This window comes from Xyrauchen texanus, chromosome 3, assembly GCF_025860055.1.
Source record: "Xyrauchen texanus isolate HMW12.3.18 chromosome 3, RBS_HiC_50CHRs, whole genome shotgun sequence".
Lineage (NCBI taxonomy): Eukaryota > Metazoa > Chordata > Actinopteri > Cypriniformes > Catostomidae > Xyrauchen > Xyrauchen texanus.
The window spans coordinates 568,825-594,792 of record NC_068278.1 but is presented as its reverse complement, the minus strand read 5'-3'; the positions used below and the strand labels follow the sequence as shown (position 1 = coordinate 594,792).

Here is a 25,968-nt window from a genome sequence, read left to right as displayed (position 1 = left end):
CATGAGGTACAGCAAGAAATCCTATGGTGCCTACAGTAGAGTGTGTCAAACGTCTATTGAAAACTTAATTTAACAAATCAGGAAATTTAAAGGGTACAGGTCTAGAGTCTAGAATTGTGTACCATTAAAATAGGGATTAAATATTTGGTCTAATTCTACTACTAAGCTATTTTGGATAGTGTACATAGTGACATGTTACAAAGAAATTAAAACTGGGAAACAGGAGGTTAGATCAGGCAGTTGGCCAGTCTGTTTCTGCAGTTAGCTTCAGTGGACGGAACATAAACAAGGAAAGAGGACGCATTGGCTAACGTGCCTTTCAATCACAAACAATGTCATTCAAATTGGTGGTTGCTGATCAGTCTCTGTCCCTTTAGGCAATGAACTTCAAATATTGGTATCTTGATAACAGTTACATAATTTCATGTAATAGAAACATAATACATTGGTTCTCCCAGGAATATAATGACCAAAATATTTCTACAGTATAATTATAATTCTCATACTCTCGTGCATTGTATAGTATTTGATTTCATAAAGCATTTTAATTTTTGTCTATTAAGTATTTCCTACACATTTTATTCTTCTTTGGATGCTGTTGTTCCTTCATAATAGAAGATCCTTCAAACCAACTCAAATACATGAGATGGTTGAAAAAAACAAAGAAACAAACAAAATAAAATACACACAAAAAAAACTAAAAAACATTTGTATCAGAAAAGATACAAAAATGCTTTCACAAAATAGATACATACAAAGATCTGAAGTCTTTTTACACACTGAATTATAGAAATATTAAAGCCAGTTTTCCATAATCCCAAAGTCTTGTTCAAATACAATAAAATATACAATGATTCCACATGTCACATTTGAAAGTTTCACAAAGCAAGTGGAACCACAGTAATGATCAATAATCACAGAGGTGTATAATAATATCATGAAGAAAAACAAAATCCTAAATTTTACCCTCCTAAATATACCTGGTGTACAATAGCAGCAATTTTTGCAATTTTTACTTTCTTTTAATGGGCTAGCCGAAAGTGCAGCAACTGAGGTCAATAACAGAAATAATGGAGTATTAGATGTTTTTTTTATTTTTATATTTTTTATATAAATGACATAAAATGCACCTTTGGCACTACAAGCAAAATAAAAAGTAACTATTGACTTTGTCCTCTCATTAGGAAGTATTTATGCTTTGCATACAATGATATGGTTGTCTGACTTTCTTCCAGGTCTTTTTTTCTTAATCATAAATGTCAAAGCTATATTTTAATAATCATACATCTACAATTGATTATTAAAACCTCAGGCAAAACAAACCTTAATGCCTTGGCATGTTTTACATGCCATGAAACGAGCCATGAAATGTGTTTTCTGGGACCAATGTTCTAGGAGCAATGTGTTAAACATTTTCTCCAACGTTGGCCCAATCACAATAATAATACAAAAAATGAAGCCTATCAGAAATGTTTGGTGTTTAATGATGCAGTCTGTACAACGTGAGGATTTGCATGTGGCATTACTCTCCAAAGGAATACCACAATATAATTTAGCGTGAACATAGATTGATAGCATTGCACATCTTAAAGTTTGGCTCACTGGAGAAGTGATATTGATCGAACGTCTTGTGGCATTTTAATTGAGCCAACACAAGGGAACATCAGTATAGACAAATGCACAAATCTAAAGACATAATGACTAAGGACATGATAGGGATGCTTGTTTGAAATGTTCATAGTTGGTAGCCAAATATTATACACAGTATTGATTTTTAAAAGTGAGATTATCAGAGAAAAGTGTTTTGGCAGCTCAATCGAGGCACAAGAATGTGTGCCCGTAACATTTTAAGTTCAGTTTCAAAGAGGCCAGCAACACTTAATTGTGGTTAAGTTGGCACATATACGGTTATATAGTCTTTTATAAAAGTGTGTTTAACTAAAAAATTATCTGAGATTCTTATACTGTATTTGATGTTAATTTAAAATATTTGACGCAACCCATCCACAAATCTCCATTTATTTTATATGATATTATATCATAGATTACATTCCATCATGTAATCAGGGTGAATTAAATCAATCATTTAACTAATTAGTTCTAGAAATCTGATTAATAAGTAATACTTCACCCAAAGTGAAAATTCTGTTATTATTTCCTCATATTGTACAAGAAAATGCTAGTCCAAAGTCCATACAACAGCTTTATGTGAGGAACAGATCAGAATTAGCTGAAAACCTCCCCTATTACATTAAATAGTCAAGTGGACTGTTCTTAGAATACTTGTTTATTATTAGTTTATTTTCTTTTTGGAGCTTGGCAGTTGTGATCACTATGAACAGTCATCGTGTGGAAAAAGCAGTGTGAAGAGTCTACCCATTTTTCCTTTTATTTCTCACAAATAATAATCATATTGTTCATAGTACTAGCTAAATAACAGCCTACAGAGTGTGAATAAATGATGAAAATGTATATTTGTGGCTGAACTAACTATTTAAATTAAATGAAAGTTTACGATGATGGTTTCTACATTAAGGAGTTTGTGTATACTTAGCATCCAAACTTAAGCATTATGATATATTCTTGAATGCTAGATATTAATAATACGTTCCGACCAGACATTCTGCACTGGTCCAGTGCTGTGATTGGGAGGTCTTAGAGTTAATTGACATATAGATATAGATCAGAGGTAAGTGTTAAGGCATACTGACTATTTGACACACTACATCAAGGCCTGCAGATTACTGTTGTCTGTTGTTTGACTAATTAGCAGCAATCTTAGCAGCAACAACAGCAGCCATGCTAACCAAACCAATTTAATTATCATCACATTTATGCACTGATCTGTCTGTGTGCTCTCTCTCAAGCAACTATTGATTAAAATTAACCACAAATCACACTTATTTCATAGAAAGAAAATTGCCTGCGATAGGACATGTGGTTTGGCCATCCCCTTTCTGGTGGCTTTGATCCAGGTACATCCAGAATATCGGTGATTAGTCTGAAACTGTCCTTTCAAAGAACCTGTGATCATGTGATTAGTATCCACCCAGCTACACAGTCCTTCACTTGTGTTTCGGAACCATGTCCACTTCCCCAAGGTTAAAGCGCACACTCCCAACAGGAGCAGAGAGAGGGCAGATACGCCATTACCTTTCCTGATGACTAAGGTCTTCAGGAAAGACAAAATGTTTGAAGTTAAACTGTTTCTTTTGGCAATTCTTCTCTGTGCATTCATGTGATATTCCGAAATACTGTTTGCCTTCTACTGAGATTATATTTGTTTGAATTTTTCTGCCTTTGGTCTTAATGCAAAAAAAAAAAAAAAAAATCAAAATGTGTGAATACTTTTCTTTTATGTTATGGAGGTCAATAAGAGACAGTGGTTCTTCTACAGATGGCAAAAATACTTAAAACCGCTTTGGTTTTTTGGATTTTGAAAGGGTGAACAGCTATGAGTGGAGAGGTACACCTGTGAAGCAGCAGCATATATGGGAAGAATATTCCAGTCCGTGAGCAGGCTCTGAGGAGTGTTTCAGCCCAGCGAATGCAGGTGCTCGCCCTTTTGGTTCTCCAAGGCCTTGGGGTCCCTGCAGGCGCACTCTCTCCGGATATCGCAAGACATTGGGAATGGGATCACCTTGGAAGAGAAAATAAATTATTGTTGGTGTATTGTTAAACACAACCCTGACCATATGATACATGTTCTGAGTAACAATCTCATAACAAAAAATGACAGCTTGACAATATCAGCAATGACTGGTCAAGACATGCTCTGGAATTGTCAATGACTTGAAAAATTGATGTTCCCTTGGATGGGTCTAAAATATAATTTGTATGTAATTTTGCACTTGATGTCACAATTGACCACTGGCAGTGCGTCACTGACACCAGATGCCGCAATGTGGCGTCCCTCAGGTCAGGCTTCAGCTGCTTTGCAGGATAAGATGTGTAGGGCCTTGCCCCACTAAAAATGGCAGCAGAGACAGCATGGCCCTTTGTTCTAAGATCGAAAATGAGACATTGAACTCAGTTTCCCAGAATGCTTCACAGCCGAACAGAAAGTCCCATCCATGGACTCAATCTCAAACGTCATTGGTCAAAAGCGGCCTATGACCGATGACGTCATCTTCTTAACAAAACTAGCGCTCACATTTGAGTTCGCTCTCTCTCTGCATCCAGCCTGACTGCTACATCTACAGCCTCGCTGTGCTCTAAAGAGACATATCTACACCAAGGAATTTCCCTCCTTATGGACAAAGCGATACCACGTTTTTATAAACCTCACCATTTGGCCATGGTAGAGTAAGATTAACTTAGTTCCAGTCGTGTAGTGTACTTGGTACAAGCGGTTCATTTCATCTTCACTGCGAGACAACAGTGAATTTATTTAGAAAACGGAAAAGGCGACCAGCTTCCCTTCTCAATCGTTTTCTTTCAACGTTGACTACCTCCCGCGTTTCTCGCGATCACCGGACCCGAGAACCAACACAGAGACGTGTCTTTTCGCTGACGAGCGTGAGATAAAGGTCCAAATCCAGATTGTTTTCTCACTCAATGCAACAGGAATTCAACAGACAACCCTGCTGAAATCGCACAGGATTTCACAAGTAAGGCTTGATATCTGAGCAGATTTAGTTTAGAAACTGTGACTTTTCTTATAAACCTAAATCATATATTTGATCGCTGAATGTTTGATGTTTTGTTTACATTTGTATGTTAACTATGGTCGCTGAACGTTTGATGTTTTGTTTACAACTGTACATTTAACTACGATCGCTGATTGCTGTTTGGAGTTATGAGATCGTCATTTTTGGGAAATGTTATTTTATTGAGTGATCTGAATCAACGATTCAATCGCACGGTTACCAGCGTGTCTCCTCTGTTAAATTGCAAGAACCCCGGTTTGTTCGCTCTCTCTCTCACACACACACAATAAAATTCACGGAGCGAGCAGCACCGTGGTTTATGTATGAATCAGGCTGGTGTTTTTCAAATTCTCCCACCTGTTTCGTTCAGTTCCTTTGTGTGTCTGCTCATTATCACCCACACGTGGTATTAGCTCCATTGTGCTGGATCTTATCCAGCCATCTTGCTTTCCCTACACCTTCACATAATCGTTGGCTCTGCCCTTTCCGGCCTATTTTGACTAGTTCCACACGAGGAGTTTAGTCCGCCATTTTGTGTCTTTGTTACCAACTCGAGACACACACACACATACACATACACATACACTAGCATATAGCTCCACCATTTAGTTAGGATTTCCACCTTATGTTTTTGTGTTAAATTAATTTAGTATTGGCAGTGTTCATTACTGTTTGATTATAATAAATCTTGTTATATTATAATAAGTACTCCTGGTTTGTTTGTTTGAATATTGTGTTGAAGCCAGCCTCTGCCACGTCAAGAACTCCTGTATTACTTCAGTATTGTTAAATTGTTTTTGTTAGAAGCCAACCGTAACCAGATTACTGTTGGATTCGTATGGCAATAATTCAACTAGCTTCTTCCCCTTTTTGATTATTTTGATTATCTTCAGGGTAGAATTTTAGGAGACTTGATCAGTCACTTACTATCATTTTTCTCTTGTCAAAAAGTGGTGCCCCAAGGATAGAATTTAACTAATTAAATTATATTATTTAATTTAATTCTTAATTAATAAACATTAATTATTAATTTATATCTGATAGTAAAACTGATCTAACCAACCTGTGAGCCCTACATACATTGGTGCCCGTGTGAGGATAACATTGATTCTAATCAATGATCTATTTATTTTAATAATTGATAGTTATCTATGATAATTATTAATTATTGCTAATAAACACACCCGCTCCAAAACTGTGAGCCCTACAGATGCATCTTTAGTTGCTCAAAACCAGGACCCTATGTGCTGTTTGCATTTGTGTATCCATATAATAATTTGTCTGTAGCCTAAGCAGCTGAACAGTCTGATTTGATCATGATGTGAATTAAAATCTGAAATGATCCCTGTGCACAACAAAGCAGATTTTGTAATTTCAGTATTTACTTGTGTAACATTAATGCAATCTATTATAAATGAATATCCTGTTTTGCTGTGCCATAAACCTGCGAGCTGGTAAGGGTTTGAGTCAGGGCCAAAGTGAATGAAATCAGTATGAAGTCAGATGGCTTTTAGGTTTCCTTTATAGCCAACTCTATGCTAGTGTACTCTTAAAAGTCGCCTATAAGTGTTAAAAGAGAATGGTTTAGTATATCAAAAAGCTTTTAATAAATTTTTACCAGCAAGATCTGAAGATGATCTGACACAAAATTTGGTGAAGATGCAATAAACATTGGAGGAGGATAGGTGTCTTTAATTACTATGTACTAAAACATTTGATACAATGTATTATAATGAAGATACGTGTTGTTGCATTGTACTTACATTTAAAGTGCCTGCATTTACATCTGTAGTTACATTGTTAATCTTACCCCTAACAAGTATCTATATCCACAGTAAAAGAAGTCCTATACTGACATAACCTGAAAGGCTGCTCAGCAAGGAAGAAGCCAATGCTACAAAACCACCATAAAAAAGCCAAACTACAGTTTGCAAGTGCACATGGGGACAAAGATGTCCTCTGGTCTAATGAAACAAAAATGGAACTGTTTGGCCATAATGACCATCGTTATGTTTGGAGGAAAAATGGTGAGGATTACAAGCAGAAGAACACCATCCCAACTGTGAAGCTGGGGCAGCAGCATCATGTTTGCTGCAAGAGGGACTGGTGCACTTCACAAAATAGATGGCATAATGATGAAGGAAAATTATGTGAATATATTGAAGCAACATCTCAAGACATCAGCCAGGAAGTTAAATCTCGGATGCAAATGGTTCTTCCAAATGGACAATGACCCGAAGTATACCTCCAATATCCCAATAGAAAATGTGCGAGCATGTGCGTGCAAGGAGGCCAACAAACCTGTCTCAGTTACACCAGTTCTGTTTAGAGGAATGGGTAATAATTCCAGCAACATATTGTGTGAAGCTTGTGGAAGGCTACCCAAAAAGTTTGACCCAAGTTAAACAATTTAGAGACAATGCAACCAAATAATCAGAAAGTGTATGTAAACTTCTGGCCCACTGGGAATGTGATGAAATAAATATTTCTCTCTAATACCTTGTTAGAAACAACACAAGCCATTATATTATTTCTGAAGTTAACTTTTTGAATTCCTAACGAAGGCTTGGATTACCTACGGCAATGGTAATCCAAGTGGACTCGTGCCTGCTGCCAAATCACAGCAGTGCAGATTTAGGGCCATCTCGCATGATTGAGAGTTTGATATTGCTTATAAACAACAGTTCAATGAACAAGTAAATAAAGGTTTTTTTGAGAAAAACTGAGTACAGTCATAAAAACGCATTTATACATGGAACTACTTTATTATGCGGTGGATCAGAATCAAACCAAATGATGTGTCCAAACCTTCGTTAGGAATTCAAAAAGTTAACTTCATAAATAATATCATGGCTTGTGCTGTTTCTAACAAGTTATTGGATAAACAAGGATGGATGGAAGGAAGTGTGTGTGTGTGTGTGTGTGTCTCACCTGTTGCCACACCCAAGCAGATATACTGTCAGCTTTCTGAAGATCAGCTTTCTCAGTGGAAAAGTAGCAGTCCAAGCAGGGTTATTTCTCTGTAATTTCTCTGGTATTTCGCGGTAGCCGGTGTGCAGGAGTCATTCACTAAAGAAACCACAATGTCCTCCATTTTAAACAGTGTGTCCACTCCAATGTGGAAAGTCCGATAAGAGGTAAGCGCATTCAGTTTGTGTAATTATTCAGTCTGTTGTGTCTCTCAGCTGTGATGAGCCGTAATAATTAAGCAGTTAATTTAGTCTCTCAGCTGTGATGAGCCATAATGCTGAAGTTGTTAGTTTAAAGCTGCTAAAAGCTATTTCCTAGCTTTAGTAGTAATACATGCGATCATGAAGAGCTGTTGTATGTAAACGGCTGAAGCGGCTTCACATCACGTCACCTAACTGGCTCATATTACACAGAAAAATTTTCTATTGCCACCACCTGCTGTCTAACATATGCAATGTCAAAACAATTACATGTAAAAAAAAAAAAAAGACAAACCATAGCTCTTAATAGATCATCACTGCTCTTACACTTCAGTTTAGAATGGCACGAACACAAGCGGAGTGATACACACACAGTGAAGCATCCGAGTGCTGATAGAACATCTCCTGTCCATCATATTGGAGGACCGGAACTAACTGTTGTAAATATATATATATATATATATATATAGATTAAGTCATAAGTTTACATACACCTAGCCAAATACATTTAAACTCACAATTCGTAGAAACCATTTACGAATTTATTAACATTTAATCATAGAAAACATTCCCCTGTATTAGGTAATTTAGGATCATTATTTTATATTAAGAATATGAAATGTCAGAATAATTGTAGAGAATAATATTAAAGAGAATTATTTATTTCAGCTTTTATTTCTTTCATCACATTCCCAGCTGATATAGTGCCATATCGCACTCTTGCTCGTGTGATTTTTTAAATATATAATACTATTATTGTCCACATAGGTACGCAAAGCATGCACCGGACACAGCAACGAAAAGTTTGGGTCTGCCTCCTCCCGGGGCAGCACTTGCAGGTTCACTACCTGGTCCCTGAAGGGGGTTGTAGGAACCTTGGGCACGTAGCCCGGTCGCGGTCTTAGGATGACATGGGTGTCTGCCGGACTGTACTCCAGGCAAGTGTTGCTGACAGAGAACACTTGCAGGTCCCCAACTCTCTTGATGGAAGCCAGCGTGATCAGGAGGGCCATCTTCAAGGAGAGGGCTTTGAGCTCGGCTGTTTCTAGCTTGAAACGACCAAGGCGAGATCCCATGAGGGGAACAGGCCTCTAAGGAACCTGATAATCAGATGGTGCTTCCCTAGGGACTTACCGTCCACTGCGTCGTGGTGAGCCGATATGGCGGCTACATAAACCTTCAAAGTGGAAGGGGACAGCCTCCCTTGTAGAAACGAGAGCACTAACCCGACTGCACATCTCTGTGGGTCTTCAGATTGGGAAGAAAACCGATTTGCGAACAAGCGCCACCTAAGGGCGTACAGGTGCCTGGTTGAGGGAGCTCTGGTTTGGTTGATCGTGTCTACGACAGCAGGTGGTCGGCCATTTAGATCTTCTGCACCCCATCCAGGGGCCAGACGTGAAGATGCCAGAGGGTGCCCTGTCCCTGATAAAGAAGGTCCTTTCTCAGGGGAATTTTCCAGGGAGGGGCTTTTGCGAAGAGTGTGAGATCCATAAACCAAGGCCGTGTGGGCCAGTAGGGAGCCACCAGAGTGACTTGTTCCTCGTCCTCCCTGACCTTGCACAGCAACCGTGCAAGTAGGTTCAGAGCAGGCAGGTCTCTTGGGAAACTAACAGGTCTACCCGTGCTTTGCCAAACTGCTCCCAAATCAGCTGGACCGCCTTGAGGTGGAGCCTCCAGGCAGTCCAGACACTAGGGGAAGGGACATGCCGAAGGGGAGGACCTTGTACTGATACTCCTGGCCATCGAACGCAAACCATAGGAAGAGTCCAAGATTGGTCGTAGCCGCCGCCTTTCTTGGTTACGATGAAGCAAGGTCTGTAGAAACCCTTCTTCATCTTGGCTGGAGGGACAGGCTCTATCGTGTCTTTGAGTAAAAGGGTCATGATCTCCGCACGTAGGGTGTTGTAGTCTTCAGCGTGCACTGAGTTAAAGTGGACGCCGCCAAAAGGGGGCAGGAGTCTGGCAAACTGAATCGCGTAGCCGAGTTGGATGGTCCTGGCCAGCCAGAGCAACGGGATGGGAAGTGAGAGCCACGTGTCCAAGCTCCGTGTGAGGGGCACTAAAGGGACGATCTTTTTGATGTACCTGGCGAGGCATCGCAGCGGGCGGAGCAGGTAGTGTGGCGTCGGGAGGCAATGTGACGGAGCATGGCCCGCGCTGGAATGGCGGTGGGTCATGATGTGGGAAATGGCCTCCGTCTGTTTCTTCACCACCGAGAACTGCTGGGCAAAGTTGCCGAATAGACCAAGCTAGTAGACGGGGGCATTGAGAAAGCGAGTTTTGTCTACCTCCCGCATCTCGATCAGGTTCAGCCACTCGGCGGTGTCAGGAATACCCAAGTGCAGATCTTTGAGTGTCTTGGCCTGGTGAACCTGCAGGAGGGCCATGGCATGCAGAGCGGAGGCGGCCTGACCAGTTTTGCTTTAGGCTTTGGCAGTCAGTAATGACGTCATCCTACAGGCCTTGGAGGGGAGCATCGGGCGGATCACACCAAGTGGCGGTGTTCTTGGGACACAGGTGGAGCGAGGAGGTCAGTTGAGGGCAGAGAAAGGTATCCTCCACAACCTTGTCAGATCATCATGCACTTCCAGGAAGAAAGGGACCAGGGGGACATGGCTGTAAGTGGCACCCAGACCCGAGGAACCAATCGTCTAGCCGTGAAGGCTGCAGGGAGGACGGAGGGTTCCAGTCCAACCCCACACTGACGGCGGCCCGAGCAAGCATGTCGGGCTCGGACGGAAGTCAACAAGCGTGCCGGGGGGCAGGTGGTTTGTGGGGATCTACCTGGCAAAACCAGGCTCGCTGCCATCCGCAAATCGCCTCCATCGCGAGCCAGGTCGTCCTCAAACCTGTGGGAAGAAAGAACGTTGCGGGGGGCAGCTGGAGTGGCATTCCTCTTTAAGAAGGAAAGACACAACCACAACGTTGCCATGGTTCTCGCAGTGAGAACATGAACCATCCACAAACATCACCTCAGTATGATCGCGCCCCAGACACATGAGGCAGCATCTATGACTATCAGGAGTGGAATGAAATCGAACACATCCAGGAACTACACAGGGGCGGAAGGGCATCTATAAAAAGACGCGTCCTGAAAAGGATGTTCATTGCCAGCTGTGTATTGCTCTTTTAGAGAAAATAAACTCTTTTATGAATACTCTTTAAGCAGATCTGTTGAAGTATCCAGGAGCAAAGCTGCACTGCCGTGCAGAGAAGGAGAAAGCCGCTGATAGTAAGTGATCTCAGCTCACGTATCATACAACCGCTCCGCTCCGAAGAAGAAATCTGAATGGTTAAAGACATTTGCATAAATGTAATTGCAACCTATACTTGAACCCCCAATAAGAATAAAACTAACAGATACAATGTATCCCTACACACCTTTAGTGCTTGGCCCCTAAAAACGAATAAAAAAAATAACTGTAATTCTCTTCCAAGAAAATAGACCAAAAATATTAATGACTCATCTAGCAGTCATTCATTTGCAGAAATTGTATATACTGTAATGACATGGAAACAAGCATGTTTGTTTAAAGAGTGCTCTTCAGATGAAGCCTTTACAAGGATGAACCGGACACATATCAAAACCACCCCTGTGTGACATTTCCTGTCAAGCCATGTGCCTTTCATTTCCTTTCACCACATTTAGATTGGCTTTAATCTAGCTTTTGCTAACAGTGCTTAAAAAAAACAGCCTATGGGGTTTTCCACAAAGATGCGTCCTTGCATTGTAAACAGCTAGACTAAAGCACAACGGAAGTAAACAAAACTTGCGTTAATACGGTAGGTGGATTAAATCCCTAACACGAATGCTAATAATATAAACAATACACTTGTCCAAATGTAAATATACTTATTCCATCCTCAGAATGATCTGACTGGTTCATTGTTTTAAAACTGACATTGATTTGTCTAAAATTGTTCTCTAATTTGACATGCTGTCTTAAAAAATGTGACATGAGAAGCTGTACGAGTGAGAACTGAAATGTGTCCAAAACCCCTCTAAAACCATCAGACTAGCCTAATCAGCTTGGTCAGGCTGGGAGACCAGCTAAGCCATAGGCTGGTTTAAGCGGGGGGAGTGGGGGTGGGGGGGGGGGGTTTCAGCATGGAATACTTTATAGAAGAGACTTTATTCTCACCACCCTCATGAAGGTAAAGTACAGCACACTTAATTTTTTTTACAAAGTTTTTTACATAACCTCAATCTTTCCCCCCTTTTCTTCCCTCTCGTCTTCACTCTTCACAAGCTTTCACAGTTCTCCTTTAACACACTCTTTCTCTGTTTATGTTGCCATCAGACTGAGATGGTGGGTGGCAAATTTGACATGGTTTCCTCTGCCCTTGACCCTACAGTAACTGGGCGAGCTGCCACATCTGTGACTCATCGAGGGCACCCTGAGTGCGGCTGGTAATGTCAGCGTGGTGCAGAGGCCAGTTCAGCACACACACAGACACACAAACACAAAAACGTTCCCTGACAGACCATGTACGTCACAGCCCCCCCAACCAGGCAGAATGCATTTATGTGTCGGTCTGCGGTTAAGAGGAAATAGTATGAGGAGGCTGGAGATTGGGGTGCAGATAGAGTCTTCAAGAACAGGCCGCGACATAATGTTGTTCTGCAGTGGGGCTCTGCTATGGGCTCATATAGACCACGCCTTTTGTAAGACCATTAACCTTGATTTACCACATTCAAAACTGAGGCAGAAGTTGAATGATAACACTTTTTGCCCTTCACCTTTGCATTTATACCCCCAATGAATGAATCTTGAACCATAAGAGACAAACTACTAGGACTGCACAATTAATCAAATAAATAATTAACATGTTTTTTTAGTGGTTGAGCATTGTAACCAAATGGTAAATGGTCTGCACTTATATAGCGCCTTTTTAAGCCTTAACGGTATTCAAAGCGCTTTACACTGTGACGCATTCACACAAACACAGACATTCATACACCAATGGCGGCAGAGATGCTATGTAAGGTTGCCATTGGGAGCAACTTGGGGTTCAGTATCTTGTAAAGTAAATTCTAATAATCAAAATAAACTGCAATTATAATATCAATTGAAATAACCGACAATTATGATTTTTGGTATAATTGTGCTACCCTACCAGCTACCTTTAAAGCTGACACAATTATATATTTATATCACATTTATTTCTTTAACAATATTGAATCTGATTTCGCACATTTTAAAAATATGTTTTCCAAATTGATTTTTGTCATTTGATTATGCAATGCAGATTACAAGTAATCCGTTCCTACCAACCGCCAATACTGTCTCTAACAATTCTACTATAATATTGCAATGCATCGCGATGTTTTCAAACATTACTAGAAATTATGCAAAAATCTAAAATCTCAGGTCAAAGTCCAAACTTTTTGGTATAAACAATTATTTTAGTATTTACATCAAACAATGATTGATGCCGCTGCCAGACAATTTTTTATTTGATCTTGAAAGTCTGCAACTTTTCACATAAAATCAGTGTGGGGTCAAGACATCTCATTTGATTTCTCATCAATGGCCAACAATATTACTACTCAGAAAGCACCTACAACATGCCAAGTCCAAACTGGCACTTGTGTGCTTAAACCATTAAACCTGCAGGGGGTGTAGTCATGTGGGCCGCAGCCTTCAGTCTCAGCGATAGGGGAAACCTTGTTATTAAAGTCGTGATTTTAGTTGCAACAAAAAGGTGACCCTCAACCCCCCACCAATCTTGCTTAGTTGCCACTTTTTGACCACTTTTCTCATTAACAGCCAGAATAGGATAACAAGGAATGGAAATTATTTGGAAAACTAATTTAGAAATGAGATTTTATGGCCACAAACATTGCATGGCAAGTCTGGAATAACTTGATAATTATGTCTTATAAAAGGTTAGAGACATGTTTTTTTCCCAAAGCAAAGCATTATTGTCTATTAACTGTCAAATGTCTTACAAGACCATTAAGATACTGTTTTGTGATAGTGTAGATCATAACTTGATGGTTTGATTGTTTAATGACACTGGTTGTGGCTCCTCAGTGTAAAGAATATCCAATACCAGAATTATCTTATTAGTATTCCAAGGTATTCATAGGTTGCAACATTCATTTCCATTAACACCAACAATTTTGCAATACTGGTATTGTATCAATTTGAAACAGAATTTCAAATTGATTCAATACAAGTATAATTTTTTTTATCAAGCCTCCTTTCCAACACTTTAAGAAAGGAACAATCTGTAAACAAATTTGGTTCCTCGTAAAATATTTATTTATGCAATACAAATGACTGATGTATGTCAATAACCTGTGGTACACAAAATTATTTTCCTATTAGAATAATTGTTAAGGGTTTGGCTAAATGTTACGTTACGCTTATGTTTATGTTTGGGGTTAAAGTTAAGAAAAATTCTAATAACAGTTTGTTTCATTTTTCTTTATAGGTGTCAATGAGACAACTCGTACAATGTGTACCAACGGGTGAAAATGATCGCACACCCAACAAGGGATCTTATAGTTACAGGGTGTATCTTTCTTTTATTTCCTTGTTACATCTGTGGATGTAGAAGTTGCTTGTACATTGATTATACATTGTATGTTTTCTGTTGTCTCCCTTGTGTTCTCTGTCGTCCCAACCAGGTTAATTTACATCAGCTGCGAGTGATTAAGATCGAGTGCTGAGCAGCTCTGATTGGTGCACTACCTGAGGAACATGTGAATAAAGCTGAGGTGTAAAGTTTGCTAGGAGAGACTCATTCCTCCTGCCCCAGAGTTGGTAGCACTTGTGATTTAGTGCTGTTGTTAATTAGGAACTACAAGTTGTATTTTATGTTAAACTGTTACCCCACTTTAAACATTGTAACTATAAGATCCTTTGTTGGGTGTGCGATCATTTTCACCCGTTGGTATCTATGGAAGCGGTAGAGAGGTGGGTGCCATTTTCTTTGTTATTAAACCTGTTTTCTCTTGTTTATGGCTAGGTAGGGAGTGAGGCAAGATTTGTTGTTCATTTTCTATTTCTTTGTTTGTAAGGGTGAGTAGTTTGTGCCTCCCTTTCAGCTAGACTCATTGTGTCTGTTATTTTGGCCTGGTCCCCTCTTGAAGACTTTATGCTTCCCTTTGTTTTGAATTTATAGAGGAAAATAAACTTGTAACCTGTTGTGGTTATTGTTGGCTGGGACAGGAGTTTAAGTTCCTTATCACTTGTCAGTTCTCTTCCCGACCCCTAGACGGGAAGGAAATGTAACAAATGTCTTACAATTTCACCATCTCATACTATTATTACGACTTGTCATGAGACCGGGTTGAGTGCACAAAAACATTTTTGTACATTTAGACAGACAGTAAAATTCATGACAGCATATTTACTGCATCTAGACCATAAACCCTTTTCATACTGTAGGATATTAGGTGCAGAAGAGTGAACAATTGCTGCAATATGACTTAAATTTTGAAAACCCAACCTTTTAACCCTGGAATTCCAATTGATTGGCTAACATCATGCAACCCCTCAAATTCAGCTATTTTTGAAACTCTATCTAAAGAGAATGAAATTATGATTAATTCACTTATTGGATTAATATTATTCTCATGATTTATTGAAAATAATATCACACATATTTAGGTATAGCTTTGAAGCTAAATCTTTGATATATTTCGATAAATAATCTCATCCCTGTTTTTAAAAGATTTAGCTTCAAAATTCATAATTTCATTCTCTTTAGATAGAGTTTCAAAAATAGCTGAATGTTCATATTCTCAGTGCGAGAACACAGCCATGGCAATGTTGCGGTCGTGACTTTCTTTCCTCGCAAGAGAAAGCCACTTCGGCCGCCCCCGCGTCGCTCTTTCTTCCCACAGGATGAAGGCGATTTGGGAATGACAACGGGAACCACCTGCCCGCCCGGCACCCTCACTTGCTTCCGTCCGATCTCGGTATGAGTGTGGCTCGCCTCACGGCGAGCTGGCAATCTCCCTTGAGCCCCTGGAATTGGATGACGATATCGCCGCTGCATCGGAGAGCGTCACAGTGGTGTCTGATGCTGATGACTCACCTGGGCTGCCACCTTAGGGTCTGCTCACCCAGTCTGAGGCTCGTATGTCTCTGCCACCGACCTCGCTCTCAGAGCCACGAAGGTCACAGCGCAGGCACTCGGGCAGGCGATGGCCACCCTCGTAGTCCAGGAACATCACCTATGGCTGAACGTGGGCGAGATGTGCCACATTGACAAGGCTCGCTTTCTCAACGCCCCGTCTCCCAGCATGGCCTCTTCGGTGACACCGTCGACGACTTCGCCCAGCAGTCTTCAGTGGTAAGGAGCCACACAGAAGCGATCTTACACATCATGCCTCGGTGCCGCCCCAGCGCGGTCCGCACCCGTCTGCCCACCGAGGGCGTCCCCTTGCGTCCAAGCAACAAGCAGCTCTTTCTCAACTCGGGCCAAGCTCTCAGCCCCAACATCATGCCCCCTGTCTTCCTCAAGGACCCAGAAGGCTCCTAAGCACTTCTGAGACAGAAGACCCAGGGAGTCAGACGTTCGCTCCAGAGCTGGTACCATTCCGTTCCCTGGTGGAGGGCCGGCAGAAAATCCTTTTTTTCCACACTGTTAATAAAAGAGCGATTTCCCCACTTCCTGGGTCATCCAGCAGGTGTGTGCCATTCTCATGGCACCCCGGCTCCAAAATCCTACAGTCCCGGCTCCCCGGATGCAGCCCCCTTGCAGGTTCGAGCACACTCGACAAGAAGTGTGGCATCCTCGTGGGCATAGGCCAACGGCACCTCCCTAGCAGACATCTGCAGAGCAGTGGGCTGGGCAACACCCAATACCTTTGTGAGACTTTACAGTCTCAGGGTTGAGTCGTAAACAGTCAGGGTTGCTACATAAAACCACACAGGGCAAACACAGAACCACATGAGACTTCACAGACTAAATAACATACCTCTATATAAGTTGAAATGGAATTGGAGGCTTGAGCAACTGCAATGATGTTAGGTGAAATGGTGAGGCTTGGAGCTCTAGATAATACATCAGGTACCACATTACACTGACCTTTTCTGTATTTGACAGTGAAGTGAAATCCTTGTAGTCGTATGGTCCATCTGATGAGGCGTGATGATGGTTTTAGGTGCTGAAAAGCCTATGTCAATGCTGCATGATCAATTAATACTTCAAATGGTCACCCTTCGAGATATGAGAATTCCCTTCTCTGAGAATTTGGGGATGAACCGATGGTACCAACCAGCCAAACCAAAAATTTTTGAACATCTTTGAGAGACTGTGGGATGGGAAATGAACTAACTGCTGACACCTTTGTGGGATCGTTTTTGATACCTTCACTTGAAACAACATGGGCTAGGAATGTGTGAGATTTTTGAATGAAATTACACTTTTTTTAGGTTGAGAGTGATACCTGCTTTGTGGAAACAATTGAAAACCTGTTGGAGATGGTCTTGCTTATTTTTGGAATACACTACAACATCATCAATGTAAACCATACAACATTTTCCTTTCAACTCCCGAAGTACATGTTCCATGAGTCTCTGCAAAGATGCTGCTGCATTTTTCAAGCCAAAAGGCAGGCATAGGAATTCATATAGGCCTGAAGATTTAATAAAGGCTGTCTTTTGAATGCTATCTAACTCCATTTCTAGCTGCCAATAGCCACTCTTAAGTCCAGTGTAGAGAATAAAGTTGCCCCATGTAATGACTCCTGATGTCCTGTATTTGTGGCATTGGATAGGCATCAAGGTGAGTTTTGGCATTCGGTCCTCGGTAGTCAACACAGAGTCTAGATCCTCCATCTTTTTTCTGTACCACCACCACTGGTGATGCCCATGGAGAGCTAGATGGTTTAATTATTTTTTTTTATCTAGCAGCTCCCTCATTTGACTTTAAACGAAACTATGCTTTTCGATGGAAACCTTGTATGCTCTCTTTCTAACAGGAAGTTCATCTGTGGTGATGATACAGTTGGTATACCCATATTTCCTGGTTGCAAACAGTGGGCCAGCTTAACATCAGATTTTCCAGTTCTTGCTGTGTCTGCATGTCAATGTCTTCGTTTTGCGACAGTTGACGTATGGACTGGAAAACTTAAACACTGCAAGGCTGTAAGTGTATGGCTATGTAAAAGTTAATGGTAGAATGAATTTCCTGATGAAGGAATGGAAATGTGACTGGTGCTTCAGCGCCTTCTATTGGGGGAAAACTATACTGAGCATTATTAAAGTCCAGCAACATTCCTGATTTCAACAGAAAATATATGCCCAGTGTGATGGGTACTGTTAAGTCTGTGTCATTCATTATATACAGTGTTATCTCCACTGAACTAACCTGCACTTTACTTTTCCAAACAACCTTTCCAACAGCAGTTTGACGTTGTCCGTTGGCTAAAAGGAAAGTTTGTCCCCCACCTGGAAGTCATCTCCTTCGGTGTCAGAGTTGAATAGCCTCAGAATAGCCTCAGCTTTAGTTGTCTTTTAGCACTGAGTCAATTCCTCACGCTGCTGTTTCCAACGTCTTATCATCGACTCATTAAAACCAAGCTCCCGTGCAGCAGCTCTATTTCCTTTTCCAACAGCCAGATCAATCGCCTTCATCTTGAAAGCTGCATCATATGCATTTCTCAGTGTCTTTGCCACGATGAGGGTGACAAAATGACTACCATAATCAGAATGATGGGAAGTTTGAGCGTGCTCGATTTAATCTAAACAGTAAAAAAAAAGTTGTTTGACCTTAACCCATTCGGCAATTTCATTTGTCTAATGAAAGCTTCATGCCGCCAAAAAACTGAGCACGTCACAGAATGTTTTGTTTTTTTTTAAATAAAATTTGAAAGCGGGAAAAATCCATACATTAGCCTCATCATTGTTTAAGCCGCAAGGTTCAAAGCATGGGAAAAAAGTTGCGGCTTATAGTCTGGAAATTACGGTTGGTATTTTATTTAGTTGTGTAGTCTCATGTGGTCCTGTGTTTGTCCAATGTTGTGTTTATGTAGCACCATGGTCCTGGAGGAACGTTGTCTCGTTTCGCTGTGTACTGTACTAACTGTATATGGTTGAAACGACAATAAAAACCACTTGACTTGAATCATGACTATTCATCCATTCACACTGAGCATATGCCAAATATTTTAAACTATGACAGAGGGAAAGCAAGAGGAAGCCAATCAGTAGAAGTCTCAAAGATGTCTGTAAACATACAGAATCAATGCATTATTTTAGACTTTTTGCCTAATTCAAACTTCAAAATAAAAACAAATTACACTATATAAACATTCATTTAAAAACGTTATTAACATAATTTTGATTTTTTATCATATAATTTACAACATAAAATGTCTTGGTTACTGTGGTAACCTCCATTCCCTGATGGAGTTGTGTTGAATGTAGTGACACAAGGGGTCTTTCTTGAGAGCCTAGCATACCTCTGAACTTGAGAAAATGCCAATGAGAAATTGGCAGACAGAATTTGCATGTTGCGCCCCCGGACATACGGGAATAAAGGGAAGCGGCGTGGATCTGTCAGTCAGGTTTATGCACTGAGGAGCCGAGAATAAGGAACAGCCATTTACAGTGGTAGGTCTAGTGTCATGGCAAGGGGGACACAATGTCTCGTTCCCTCCATCAGGGAATGGAGGTTGCAACAGTAACCATGACGTTCCCCTTCTGTCACTCACTCGAAGTTGTGTCGAATGTAGTGACACAAGGGGTCCCATTTAAAAGCGCCATGCATCAGACCATGATACGTGAACTGCAGACACAGGTGCAAGCAGGCTGCTGCATGCTAGAAGCAACTGTATCGACCACACGTAACCCTCCCCAATGCCCCCAGAAAAAAGTGTCATATACAGACCTTAGGTTCCCAGCACCCCTAAGGGGGGAACAGGTGACATGACTATCATGGGAGCAAGCCAGCCAGCCGTGGCCTTTTCTCTCTCTATGATATTTGCATAGAGCTTAAAGCAGCTGGGGCTATCTTAACGCTATGAAATGCATCAGGGAAGGCGATCTTTCGGCTTGTAGTTCCTCCGCTGAATTTGCAGGCCAGAAGGCTAGGGAGGAAGAATCATCCAGGAAGCGAGAGCTTAGTGGCTAACCTGGGAGAGAGAACTCACTGGATCAGCATGGTGAAGGGCATAGGTGCAAGCAGAATACTCGGTCGGTTGGTCTGTATTACAGAGTTCTACAGGCTCGAACCTGACAAAACACAGGACGAGACCGACTCAAACCTGAGATTGTAGAATCTCGCAAAGGTGTTGGGTGTTGCCCAGCCCGCTGCTCTGCAGATGTCTGCTAGGGAGGTGCCGTTGGCCAGTGCCCACGAGGATGCCACACTTCTCAGGGGAATTTGCCAGGGAGGTGCTGTCACGAGGAGCGTGAGATCCGAGATCAGATGGACCACCTGGGGGTGGAGCTTCCACTCCCCACTGGGCGAGACCTGTCGTGACAGTGTCCACTGTCGTGTTGAGGTTGCGTGAGGTATGAGTGGTGTGCAGTCGCTGCTGACTCCAGAGGAGGAGATGGCGGGCGAGTTGTGACATATGATGAGAGCGCACGCCATCTTTGCGATTTATGTACGTGCTTGCCCCAGATCAGCGGGAGAAACCTCCACAAGGCAAGGAATACAGCCAGCAACTCTAGGCAGTTGATGTGCCATTGCAGCCGGGGCCCTATCCAGGAGCCAGCGGCTGCGTGACCATTGCACACGGCACCCCAACCTAGCCCCAAAGGTGTCTGTGTTGACTACGACACATCTGGAAATCTGCTGTAGGGGGACTCCAGTCCGCATAAAACAGAGGTCAAGTCAAGTCAAGTGGTTTTTATTGTCGTTTCAACCATATACAGTTAGTACAGTACACAGAGAAACAAGACAACGTTCCTCCAGGACCATGGTGCAACAAAAACAACATAGGACAAACACAGAACCACATGAGACTACACAACTAAATAAAATACCTATATAAAGTGCACGTGCAAACATGTGCAAAAAGTACGGGACAGTACAAGAAATTTCTAACAATGAACAGGACAATAGGCACAGTGACAGTGCAGCGCCGACCAGTACACAGTAGTGCAAAAAGATGACAGTTTCTAAAAACATAAACATAACATACTATGAGATAGTGTTCTATGCACATAGCAGTTATTGAGGTAGCAGACAGTTATAAAGTGACAGTAATTAAAGTGCAACTCAGGACACGTGTGTGTGTGTGTGTCAAACCAGTCTCTGAGTATTGAGGAGTCTGATGGCTTGGGGGAAGAGAGACCCTGCTGTTCTCACTATCCTCTGCAGGGCTTTGCGGTCCGAAACGGTGCAAGTCGCCAAACCAGGCAGTGATGCAGCTCATCAGTGGCAGCCTGCTGGGGATGGGCAGTCACGGGTCTGGAGACTGTGACAGGTGACTGTGTCCGGGCGCCCTGACCCGGGGTACCAATCATCAAGCCGTGAAGGCTGTGGGGAGGACGGAGGGTTCCAGACCAAGCCCACGCTCACGGCGGCCCAGGCAAGCATGTCGGCCATCTGCGCATCAGCCTTAGACTGGGCAGGCTGACTTGAAGGTGGCAGCCCAGTCCCGTGAGGCAGAAGCAAGCGTGCCAGGGGGCGGGTGACCATGCTAGACAATCGCTTCCATCGCCAGCCGGGTCGTCCTCAATCCCGTGGCAAGAAGGAGCGATTCGGGGGGTGGCTGAAGTGACATTCACTTTAAGAAATGAAAGCCATGACCCTAACTCTACCATGGTCATGTTCTCGCAGTAAGTACATGAACATCCACAAAGGCTGCCTCAGTGTGATCGCTACCCAGGCACACGAGGCAGCGTCTATGATCATCAGTCTTGTAGAGATATCGACCGCATCCAGGAACCACACAGAGGCGGAAAGGCATTTTTAAAAAGACGCGTCCTGAAAAGGACGTTCAACGCCTGCTGTGTATTGCTCTTTTGTGAGTGAAAATAAAACACTTTTAGAGGAAAATACACTTTTAGGAGAGAACCCTCTTTCAGACAGAAGTGCTGTCGAAGCGCCCAGGGGCGTGGACTGCACAGCGTATAGAGAGGGATAAAGCCACTGGTAATGCGCCGTAGATCCAACAGCAGAGCTTTGCCAGCAGAGGTGAGTGGAACAGTAGTGAACTTCAGCTTGCTGCTGCATGACCGCTTGTCTCCGAAGAAAAAATCTGACTGACAGACGCACGAACGCTATAACTATAAACTATAAATTCCTCCCTTTATACACGTATGTTCGGGGGCGGGACATGCAAATTCTGTCTTCCAATTTCTCATTGGCCTTTTCTCAATTTCAGAGATACGTGAGGCTCACAAGTAAGACCCCTTGTGTCACTACATTCGACACAATGTCGAGTGAGTGACAGAAGGGAAACTGAGCTGTAATAATAGCATATAAAGAGTATACTAAAGTACAATAAAACATTTTATAGAAGTTATAGTGTTGTGAATTGCTTTAGGGACTGTTATTCATTTTCAATGCTTTGGCCAGTTTAAGATATTGTATTGCATACAGCGCATTTTTATGGAAACAGCATATATACAATGCAAGTTACACATTCTGACAAGCACGTAACTTAGTTCAAGTTCACCTGTTCATTCGCTACATTTTCTGTGCAGATGTAAGTTTCATTTATTATATTTATGTTGTGGATAAAGCAGATTAATCACACACATGTGATTAATTTTACTTTTGAGTGAGGAAATTAAGCTGTTTGTGAAGCAGTTCTGTTTACTGGTGTTTATCTTTTTCAACTCGCACATCTAAAGTGGGGAAATTCACATCAAAATGTAAATCAAACAATACAATACAAATAATAATATTACTCATAATAACTATTTTTTCACACTAAATGATGTTGCGAAAAGTGTCCCTTTGCACCTCCTGGCGAGGATTTTGCAAACTCTCACATGTGAGAGTTTAAAGTTTTACCGCTGCATTAATGCCCGTGATAGTTAGGGTAATTTTGTTTGGATACCTACTGTACCAATTCATTGACTGATTTAAACCAGGCCAAGCTCCATGTGGGACCAGGGTGGGCCTGCACAGCAAATCACAAGTTACAGTTATTCTTGTGGATATCTGGCTTACTTGCTACTAAGTGCATCAAACAAAACTCAAAGCAACTTTCAAAGATTTTATGCCACTATCTTGAAAAACTTTTATTAAATCCAGTGACTAGCTCTTCCCCAGAAGCGCTCATTGTGGCAACCTGCTATCTTATGAACACAATTTTGTTTTCATTGAACTGATAAAAAACCTGAGAACTGGATGTTGGATGAAGCCAGTCACATTGGACCTGGTGATTTCAGATAGTGCCTGCCATTTTATGCAATATGCATCCCACAATCAGTGAACAGATTTTGGACACCTCATGCACAGTCTAAGACTGAGATTGTAAATTAGGTAACATCTAGTATCTTAAACTTGAATCCAATGAATCCCAATTAAAAAATATTATCTTGGTGGTTAATTGAAAAGTTTTTTAAAAAGTTCAGGTAAATTAGACATGTATTATACATGTCTAATTTACCTGAACTTTTTTTTTCTGGACATATGAATATAAAAAAGGACTGAAAAGTAATGCTCAGATTAGTGATTAATTTTCTAGACGTGTACAGTACCTTCTTAGTCTTGACAGTGGAATAGCAGCAGTCACCTCCATCGTATTTACAGTAGGCTCGGTTGTTGATGGCATCACAGTAATTGTCACCACTGAAAGGCTGCATACAAAGATAGAGAGATACTCAGAGCACCACTAACATAAAAAAGAACACACAAAAAAAAAACAGAACCATCTAGTGTATATTAGGGAACACAATTGTGACTTCACCAATACAAAATCTAAGATACTCACAGTAAACAAATATTCAGAAGTATTAATAATAATCTCATACATAACATGTGAAGGAATCTTCCAGACAGAATACAATTTTTTTCAATATTGACAGAATCTGTGTTAATGTTGACTTGTCCCATCCACAGTAAAGCACTGTGCTTTGCCAGAGGCCAGAAATTGTTAAAGCACTTACATAAATAATTAAATAATAGTAATAATAAATAATCATTTATAATCTGTAAAAAATAATCTACAGGCACAACAAAGAAATAGCTTTATCTTGAAACTCATCAGTCAGTCTATACAATGCTTGAAATTGCCAGAAAATATATATATTTCATACAAAGGTGTACACTACACTCTTCAAAGACAAAAGACAACTGGCTCCAACAAGGACAGAAACAGATGTGGAAGGCCAGATGTACTACTAAACAAGAGGATAAGTACATCAGAGTCTCTAGTTTGAGAAATAGACACCTCATACACCCTCAGTTGACAGCTTAATTGAATTCTACCCGCTCAACACCAGTTTCATGTACAACAGTAAAGAGTAGACTCAGGGGTGCAGTCCTTGTGGGAAGAAAAGCTAAAAAGTTTTGAAACATAAAAACAAAAAGAAAAGGTTAGAGTGGGCAAAGAAACACAGACATTGGACAACAGATAATTGGAAAAGAGGGTAATGGATCTTAAACTCATTGAGCTTTTGTGGGATCAGCTAGACTGTAAGGTGCGTGAGAAGTGCCCGACAAGACAGCCTATGGCAAGTGCTACAGGATGTGTGGGGTGAAATGTCACCTGAGTATCTGGACAAACTGACAGCTAGAATGCCAAAGTTCTGCAAAGCTGTCATTGCTGCACATGGAGGATTTTTTGATGAGAACTCTTCGAAGTAGTTTAAGAAGTTCTGATAATTTTTTTTAAATTGTAAAAGTAATTATTCGATTTATTAATGTCCTGACTTATACATTGTGAACCGGTGAAAGTCACTGTGGTGAATAAAACTACTAATTTATTTCCATTAGAGCAAAACCTGTACATTATTCCAAACTTTTGGCTGTCAGTATGTACTGTATATACTATATATATATATATATACACAATCTCTGCAGGGTATTCAGTACATGCAAACACTCTCTTACAAAACTGCATATTTGCATTGACTCTCTTGGCAGATGCTTTCTTAAAAACAAGAAAGAATATAAACTGTATGATGGTAGGTGATAATTCTGTAAACATTTGCAAAGATGCAGAGATATTACAAGCACAGAGGGAGAAGAGATAGAAAGGAGGAGAGCAGATTATTCACTGTACATCATCATATTTTTGTGCCTCTGCAAATGGAGTTTAAGGCAAAAATGTTACCAGTGAGGGAGTAGAGACAAAGAATAGAGGGCAATTTGACTGAATTTGGACAGGTGCCGAATGTCTTACCTCACATCCCTTGATGCAGTGAAGGACTTCTGGATGGGGGTACCACTTCAGACCCATGGTGCAGACTATGTGCTGTAAAGAGACATGAAGCAAAGATGTGCTAAGGAAATCAAGAAGAATGTGTTTGGAAATTCTCTACATAACCAAAAAAAAACAAAAAACAATAAACAGTGCAGTCAGCATTACACAAACGCTAATGTATCATTGCCAAAACAAGTGTGTTTGCAGCTAGAAACCAAGACACAACTAGAAGGCCAGAAACCACACATTATTCAAGTATGTAAACCTAAATGTGAATGTGTACCCTTAATACATTGTTCTGTTTTTGTGTTGCTCAGTACAGTGTGGTGATAGTTTTTTTTTTTTTTTTAAATGTCTATTATTCCGAATTATTCAGGTTATTGTATACAAATATTGATAGTTTAAATAACTAACTTGCTCAGCACGATTTTCTTTATACTGTTGCCACATCATGAGGGTCATTAACCGGATTAGGAAAACTGTGATTGTAGATGAAGCCTTTAAAGTCCTCTATAGCATCCCTTGTACATATATAGCATCATGAATTGCAGGTTGACATATTTCAAAATGCAACACACAAAGTCAAGCATCAAAAGCTAGAAGTGTCTATGCCAGAGATGCCCAAACTAGGGCCCGCATGGCCTGCCTTGACGTATATGACAAGAGTGGGGTAAAAAATATAAAAATAATGCTATTGACGCAGCTTTCATTGCCTTAATTTAGCAGATTGCAGAGTATTTTTTTATTTTTTTAATGGAGGGGAACCAGGGCAACTTTAATATTTTAATATAATACAGAGCCTGAAATTCGGCACAGGATTGCAGGTATTGTGCACAATTTTAATAATTCC

At 41.0% G+C, this 25,968-nt stretch overlaps 1 pseudogene; it reads right to left on the bottom strand.

Moving 5' to 3' along the window:
• Positions 1-3,535: 3,535 nt before the first annotated feature.
• LOC127633142 (pappalysin-1-like) overlaps positions 3,536-25,968 on the bottom strand; it is a 359,290-nt pseudogene continuing 336,857 nt past the window's right edge.